This window comes from Schistocerca americana, chromosome 8 (assembly GCF_021461395.2).
Source record: "Schistocerca americana isolate TAMUIC-IGC-003095 chromosome 8, iqSchAmer2.1, whole genome shotgun sequence".
NCBI lineage: Eukaryota > Metazoa > Arthropoda > Insecta > Orthoptera > Acrididae > Schistocerca > Schistocerca americana.
Genome location: NC_060126.1, coordinates 386,802,334 through 386,808,333, shown reverse-complemented (window position 1 = coordinate 386,808,333; position 6,000 = coordinate 386,802,334). Strand labels below are relative to the sequence as shown.

General features: G+C 52.7%; 18 non-coding genes across 18 annotated transcripts; 10 read left to right on the top strand and 8 right to left on the bottom strand.

Annotated features, from left to right (window-relative positions):
• Positions 1 to 223: 223 nt before the first annotated feature.
• On the top strand, positions 224 to 315 carry Trnai-uau. Its single transcript is given in 2 exon segments — positions 224 to 261; positions 280 to 315. It is a non-coding gene; the product is annotated as a tRNA-Ile (tRNA).
• Positions 316 to 427: 112 nt separating this feature from the next.
• Positions 428 to 499, top strand: Trnad-guc. Its single transcript has one exon. It is a non-coding gene; the product is annotated as a tRNA-Asp (tRNA).
• Positions 500 to 732: 233 nt separating this feature from the next.
• Positions 733 to 804, bottom strand: Trnam-cau. The gene has a single exon. It is a non-coding gene; the product is annotated as a tRNA-Met (tRNA).
• Positions 805 to 1,079: 275 nt separating this feature from the next.
• On the bottom strand, positions 1,080 to 1,152 carry Trnar-acg. Its single transcript has one exon. It is a non-coding gene; the product is annotated as a tRNA-Arg (tRNA).
• Positions 1,153 to 1,597: 445 nt separating this feature from the next.
• Trnai-uau lies at positions 1,598 to 1,689 on the top strand. Its single transcript is given in 2 exon segments — positions 1,598 to 1,635; positions 1,654 to 1,689. It is a non-coding gene; the product is annotated as a tRNA-Ile (tRNA).
• A 112-nt stretch (positions 1,690 to 1,801) lies between these two features.
• Positions 1,802 to 1,873, top strand: Trnad-guc. The gene has a single exon. It is a non-coding gene; the product is annotated as a tRNA-Asp (tRNA).
• Positions 1,874 to 2,106: 233 nt separating this feature from the next.
• On the bottom strand, positions 2,107 to 2,178 carry Trnam-cau. The gene has a single exon. It is a non-coding gene; the product is annotated as a tRNA-Met (tRNA).
• Positions 2,179 to 2,453: 275 nt separating this feature from the next.
• On the bottom strand, positions 2,454 to 2,526 carry Trnar-acg. The gene has a single exon. It is a non-coding gene; the product is annotated as a tRNA-Arg (tRNA).
• A 445-nt stretch (positions 2,527 to 2,971) lies between these two features.
• On the top strand, positions 2,972 to 3,063 carry Trnai-uau. Its single transcript is given in 2 exon segments — positions 2,972 to 3,009; positions 3,028 to 3,063. It is a non-coding gene; the product is annotated as a tRNA-Ile (tRNA).
• A 112-nt stretch (positions 3,064 to 3,175) lies between these two features.
• Positions 3,176 to 3,247, top strand: Trnad-guc. Its single transcript has one exon. It is a non-coding gene; the product is annotated as a tRNA-Asp (tRNA).
• A 233-nt stretch (positions 3,248 to 3,480) lies between these two features.
• Positions 3,481 to 3,552, bottom strand: Trnam-cau. Its single transcript has one exon. It is a non-coding gene; the product is annotated as a tRNA-Met (tRNA).
• Positions 3,553 to 3,827: 275 nt separating this feature from the next.
• Positions 3,828 to 3,900, bottom strand: Trnar-acg. The gene has a single exon. It is a non-coding gene; the product is annotated as a tRNA-Arg (tRNA).
• A 445-nt stretch (positions 3,901 to 4,345) lies between these two features.
• On the top strand, positions 4,346 to 4,437 carry Trnai-uau. The gene is given in 2 exon segments: positions 4,346 to 4,383; positions 4,402 to 4,437. It is a non-coding gene; the product is annotated as a tRNA-Ile (tRNA).
• A 112-nt stretch (positions 4,438 to 4,549) lies between these two features.
• Positions 4,550 to 4,621, top strand: Trnad-guc. The gene has a single exon. It is a non-coding gene; the product is annotated as a tRNA-Asp (tRNA).
• A 233-nt stretch (positions 4,622 to 4,854) lies between these two features.
• On the bottom strand, positions 4,855 to 4,926 carry Trnam-cau. Its single transcript has one exon. It is a non-coding gene; the product is annotated as a tRNA-Met (tRNA).
• Positions 4,927 to 5,201: 275 nt separating this feature from the next.
• Positions 5,202 to 5,274, bottom strand: Trnar-acg. The gene has a single exon. It is a non-coding gene; the product is annotated as a tRNA-Arg (tRNA).
• Positions 5,275 to 5,719: 445 nt separating this feature from the next.
• Trnai-uau lies at positions 5,720 to 5,811 on the top strand. Its single transcript is given in 2 exon segments — positions 5,720 to 5,757; positions 5,776 to 5,811. It is a non-coding gene; the product is annotated as a tRNA-Ile (tRNA).
• Positions 5,812 to 5,923: 112 nt separating this feature from the next.
• Positions 5,924 to 5,995, top strand: Trnad-guc. The gene has a single exon. It is a non-coding gene; the product is annotated as a tRNA-Asp (tRNA).
• The last annotated feature ends 5 nt before the right edge of the window (positions 5,996 to 6,000 follow it).

The following is a 6,000-nucleotide window of genomic DNA, read 5'->3' as shown; positions in this document are numbered from 1 at the left end:
ACAGGTAACGGCATGCAAAGCGCATGTTTTTTTGCATTTTTTCGGTGATGACAAGCGGTTGACATGCTTGTAAGTGTAGCATATAAAACAAGAATCGTGTGAAGCATTCGTAGACAGGTGCTAAAGTCGTAGTATGGCCGCAGGTGACGGTCGTATGACGGGTGTGTAGCCACAACAGGTTGGCATCAAAGTGAATACCGCTAACTGTAAGCACTCTGCTGTAGCCCCAGTGGCGCAATTGGTTAGCGCACGGTACTTATAAGGCAATAGCCGTGAGCAATGCCGGGGTTGTGAGTTCGAGCCTCACCTGGGGCATACTTTTATTTCGTAGCAGCTGACTATGGAAGCATCGGGACGCTAGATTTGAGATGTATCACGTACCTGAGAGACCATAAATGTGCGTGCACTGTAGTCAACGACTGCGTGTTCCTCGGTAGTATAGTGGTTAGTATCCCCGCCTGTCACGCGGGAGACCGGGGTTCGATTCCCCGCCGGGCAGATGCGATTTTTATATCGCGAAGGTTGCACGTGTGGCCCGAAAAAGCATTACCGTTGTGATCAAGGAATGCAATTGCCAAAAAATCGTAAGAAAGTCTGCGCCTTAGGAAGTGTTTCTCGTATTCTGCACACGACGTCGTCGTTTCACAACTCACAGGGTTTGCTGTCGACGCTGAATCAGCGCACCCCAAGATTAATGATCGAGCTCGAAGCACCCAAGAAAAAGAATAAGTTTAGCAGAGCGTGGTTTCGATCCACGGACCTCTGGGTTATGGGCCCAGCACGCTTCCACTGCGCCACTCTGCTGTGCGGAGAGAGGCGCGCTCTTCGGTGCGTGATATGGGACACTTGGAAAAGCGTTTGTCCGCGTCGCGTACCGTTTAATTAACTGTGTAGCATCTCCCACCTTGACTTGTCTCGACTTTGCTCGACTGACGCTACGCTGACGCTTGCACGAAGCGATATTTACCGCGATCGTCTCGAGATGCAGCTGCGAGATGCTCAGGATTAACATTGCACTCCACGAAGGTGGAGACATTCGAATGCACTGCCTAGCTAGGCGCCCGCAACTAACAAAATGCCGACCCTGCCAGGATTCGAACCTGGAATCTTCTGATCCGTAGTCAGACGCGTTATCCGTTGCGCCACAGGGCCACTGTTCGCGTTTTATCCTACGAGGCGGGTGCACATCGCAAAGCAACGTGTTCTCCTTGGCTCGGCAATTGCATGTCATCCACTGACAACGGCGGCGCGGCCACTCTGGTCTTCCGCACTCTGCAGGGAGCTGCCACCAAGGAAGGCATCTCTCCTCCTGCTGCTCGGCCACGGAGCGCCTGCACAGCTTAGAGCTTGCCACACATCTGCCGTCGCTGTTGGACAGGTAACGGCATGCAAAGCGCATGTTTTTTTGCATTTTTTCGGTGATGACAAGCGGTTGACATGCTTGTAAGTGTAGCATATAAAACAAGAATCGTGTGAAGCATTCGTAGACAGGTGCTAAAGTCGTAGTATGGCCGCAGGTGACGGTCGTATGACGGGTGTGTAGCCACAACAGGTTGGCATCAAAGTGAATACCGCTAACTGTAAGCACTCTGCTGTAGCCCCAGTGGCGCAATTGGTTAGCGCACGGTACTTATAAGGCAGTAGCCGTGAGCAATGCCGGGGTTGTGAGTTCGAGCCTCACCTGGGGCATACTTTTATTTCGTAGCAGCTGACTATGGAAGCATCGGGACGCTAGATTTGAGATGTATCACGTACCTGAGAGACCATAAATGTGCGTGCACTGTAGTCAACGACTGCGTGTTCCTCGGTAGTATAGTGGTTAGTATCCCCGCCTGTCACGCGGGAGACCGGGGTTCGATTCCCCGCCGGGCAGATGCGATTTTTATATCGCGAAGGTTGCACGTGTGGCCCGAAAAAGCATTACCGTTGTGATCAAGGAATGCAATTGCCAAAAAATCGTAAGAAAGTCTGCGCCTTAGGAAGTGTTTCTCGTATTCTGCACACGACGTCGTCGTTTCACAACTCACAGGGTTTGCTGTCGACGCTGAATCAGCGCACCCCAAGATTAATGATCGAGCTCGAAGCACCCAAGAAAAAGAATAAGTTTAGCAGAGCGTGGTTTCGATCCACGGACCTCTGGGTTATGGGCCCAGCACGCTTCCACTGCGCCACTCTGCTGTGCGGAGAGAGGTGCGCTCTTCGGTGCGTGATATGGGACACTTGGAAAAGCGTTTGTCCGCGTCGCGTACCGTTTAATTAACTGTGTAGCATCTCCCACCTTGACTTGTCTCGACTTTGCTCGACTGACGCTACGCTGACGCTTGCACGAAGCGATATTTACCGCGATCGTCTCGAGATGCAGCTGCGAGATGCTCAGGATTAACATTGCACTCCACGAAGGTGGAGACATTCGAATGCACTGCCTAGCTAGGCGCCCGCAACTAACAAAATGCCGACCCTGCCAGGATTCGAACCTGGAATCTTCTGATCCGTAGTCAGACGCGTTATCCGTTGCGCCACAGGGCCACTGTTCGCGTTTTATCCTACGAGGCGGATGCACATCGCAAAGCAACGTGTTCTCCTTGGCTCGGCAATTGCATGTCATCCACTGACAACGGCGGCGCGGCCACTCTGGTCTTCCGCACTCTGCAGGGAGCTGCCACCAAGGAAGGCATCTCTCCTCCTGCTGCTCGGCCACGGAGCGCCTGCACAGCTTAGAGCTTGCCACACATCTGCCGTCGCTGTTGGACAGGTAACGGCATGCAAAGCGCATGTTTTTTTGCATTTTTTCGGTGATGACAAGCGGTTGACATGCTTGTAAGTGTAGCATATAAAACAAGAATCGTGTGAAGCATTCGTAGACAGGTGCTAAAGTCGTAGTATGGCCGCAGGTGACGGTCGTATGACGGGTGTGTAGCCACAACAGGTTGGCATCAAAGTGAATACCGCTAACTGTAAGCACTCTGCTGTAGCCCCAGTGGCGCAATTGGTTAGCGCACGGTACTTATAAGGCAATAGCCGTGAGCAATGCCGGGGTTGTGAGTTCGAGCCTCACCTGGGGCATACTTTTATTTCGTAGCAGCTGACTATGGAAGCATCGGGACGCTAGATTTGAGATGTATCACGTACCTGAGAGACCATAAATGTGCGTGCACTGTAGTCAACGACTGCGTGTTCCTCGGTAGTATAGTGGTTAGTATCCCCGCCTGTCACGCGGGAGACCGGGGTTCGATTCCCCGCCGGGCAGATGCGATTTTTATATCGCGAAGGTTGCACGTGTGGCCCGAAAAAGCATTACCGTTGTGATCAAGGAATGCAATTGCCAAAAAATCGTAAGAAAGTCTGCGCCTTAGGAAGTGTTTCTCGTATTCTGCACACGACGTCGTCGTTTCACAACTCACAGGGTTTGCTGTCGACGCTGAATCAGCGCACCCCAAGATTAATGATCGAGCTCGAAGCACCCAAGAAAAAGAATAAGTTTAGCAGAGCGTGGTTTCGATCCACGGACCTCTGGGTTATGGGCCCAGCACGCTTCCACTGCGCCACTCTGCTGTGCGGAGAGAGGCGCGCTCTTCGGTGCGTGATATGGGACACTTGGAAAAGCGTTTGTCCGCGTCGCGTACCGTTTAATTAACTGTGTAGCATCTCCCACCTTGACTTGTCTCGACTTTGCTCGACTGACGCTACGCTGACGCTTGCACGAAGCGATATTTACCGCGATCGTCTCGAGATGCAGCTGCGAGATGCTCAGGATTAACATTGCACTCCACGAAGGTGGAGACATTCGAATGCACTGCCTAGCTAGGCGCCCGCAACTAACAAAATGCCGACCCTGCCAGGATTCGAACCTGGAATCTTCTGATCCGTAGTCAGACGCGTTATCCGTTGCGCCACAGGGCCACTGTTCGCGTTTTATCCTACGAGGCGGGTGCACATCGCAAAGCAACGTGTTCTCCTTGGCTCGGCAATTGCATGTCATCCACTGACAACGGCGGCGCGGCCACTCTGGTCTTCCGCACTCTGCAGGGAGCTGCCACCAAGGAAGGCATCTCTCCTCCTGCTGCTCGGCCACGGAGCGCCTGCACAGCTTAGAGCTTGCCACACATCTGCCGTCGCTGTTGGACAGGTAACGGCATGCAAAGCGCATGTTTTTTTGCATTTTTTCGGTGATGACAAGCGGTTGACATGCTTGTAAGTGTAGCATATAAAACAAGAATCGTGTGAAGCATTCGTAGACAGGTGCTAAAGTCGTAGTATGGCCGCAGGTGACGGTCGTATGACGGGTGTGTAGCCACAACAGGTTGGCATCAAAGTGAATACCGCTAACTGTAAGCACTCTGCTGTAGCCCCAGTGGCGCAATTGGTTAGCGCACGGTACTTATAAGGCAGTAGCCGTGAGCAATGCCGGGGTTGTGAGTTCGAGCCTCACCTGGGGCATACTTTTATTTCGTAGCAGCTGACTATGGAAGCATCGGGACGCTAGATTTGAGATGTATCACGTACCTGAGAGACCATAAATGTGCGTGCACTGTAGTCAACGACTGCGTGTTCCTCGGTAGTATAGTGGTTAGTATCCCCGCCTGTCACGCGGGAGACCGGGGTTCGATTCCCCGCCGGGCAGATGCGATTTTTATATCGCGAAGGTTGCACGTGTGGCCCGAAAAAGCATTACCGTTGTGATCAAGGAATGCAATTGCCAAAAAATCGTAAGAAAGTCTGCGCCTTAGGAAGTGTTTCTCGTATTCTGCACACGACGTCGTCGTTTCACAACTCACAGGGTTTGCTGTCGACGCTGAATCAGCGCACCCCAAGATTAATGATCGAGCTCGAAGCACCCAAGAAAAAGAATAAGTTTAGCAGAGCGTGGTTTCGATCCACGGACCTCTGGGTTATGGGCCCAGCACGCTTCCACTGCGCCACTCTGCTGTGCGGAGAGAGGTGCGCTCTTCGGTGCGTGATATGGGACACTTGGAAAAGCGTTTGTCCGCGTCGCGTACCGTTTAATTAACTGTGTAGCATCTCCCACCTTGACTTGTCTCGACTTTGCTCGACTGACGCTACGCTGACGCTTGCACGAAGCGATATTTACCGCGATCGTCTCGAGATGCAGCTGCGAGATGCTCAGGATTAACATTGCACTCCACGAAGGTGGAGACATTCGAATGCACTGCCTAGCTAGGCGCCCGCAACTAACAAAATGCCGACCCTGCCAGGATTCGAACCTGGAATCTTCTGATCCGTAGTCAGACGCGTTATCCGTTGCGCCACAGGGCCACTGTTCGCGTTTTATCCTACGAGGCGGATGCACATCGCAAAGCAACGTGTTCTCCTTGGCTCGGCAATTGCATGTCATCCACTGACAACGGCGGCGCGGCCACTCTGGTCTTCCGCACTCTGCAGGGAGCTGCCACCAAGGAAGGCATCTCTCCTCCTGCTGCTCGGCCACGGAGCGCCTGCACAGCTTAGAGCTTGCCACACATCTGCCGTCGCTGTTGGACAGGTAACGGCATGCAAAGCGCATGTTTTTTTGCATTTTTTCGGTGATGACAAGCGGTTGACATGCTTGTAAGTGTAGCATATAAAACAAGAATCGTGTGAAGCATTCGTAGACAGGTGCTAAAGTCGTAGTATGGCCGCAGGTGACGGTCGTATGACGGGTGTGTAGCCACAACAGGTTGGCATCAAAGTGAATACCGCTAACTGTAAGCACTCTGCTGTAGCCCCAGTGGCGCAATTGGTTAGCGCACGGTACTTATAAGGCAATAGCCGTGAGCAATGCCGGGGTTGTGAGTTCGAGCCTCACCTGGGGCATACTTTTATTTCGTAGCAGCTGACTATGGAAGCATCGGGACGCTAGATTTGAGATGTATCACGTACCTGAGAGACCATAAATGTGCGTGCACTGTAGTCAACGACTGCGTGTTCCTCGGTAGTATAGTGGTTAGTATCCCCGCCTGTCACGCGGGAGACCGGGGTTCGATTCCCCGCCGGGCAGATGCG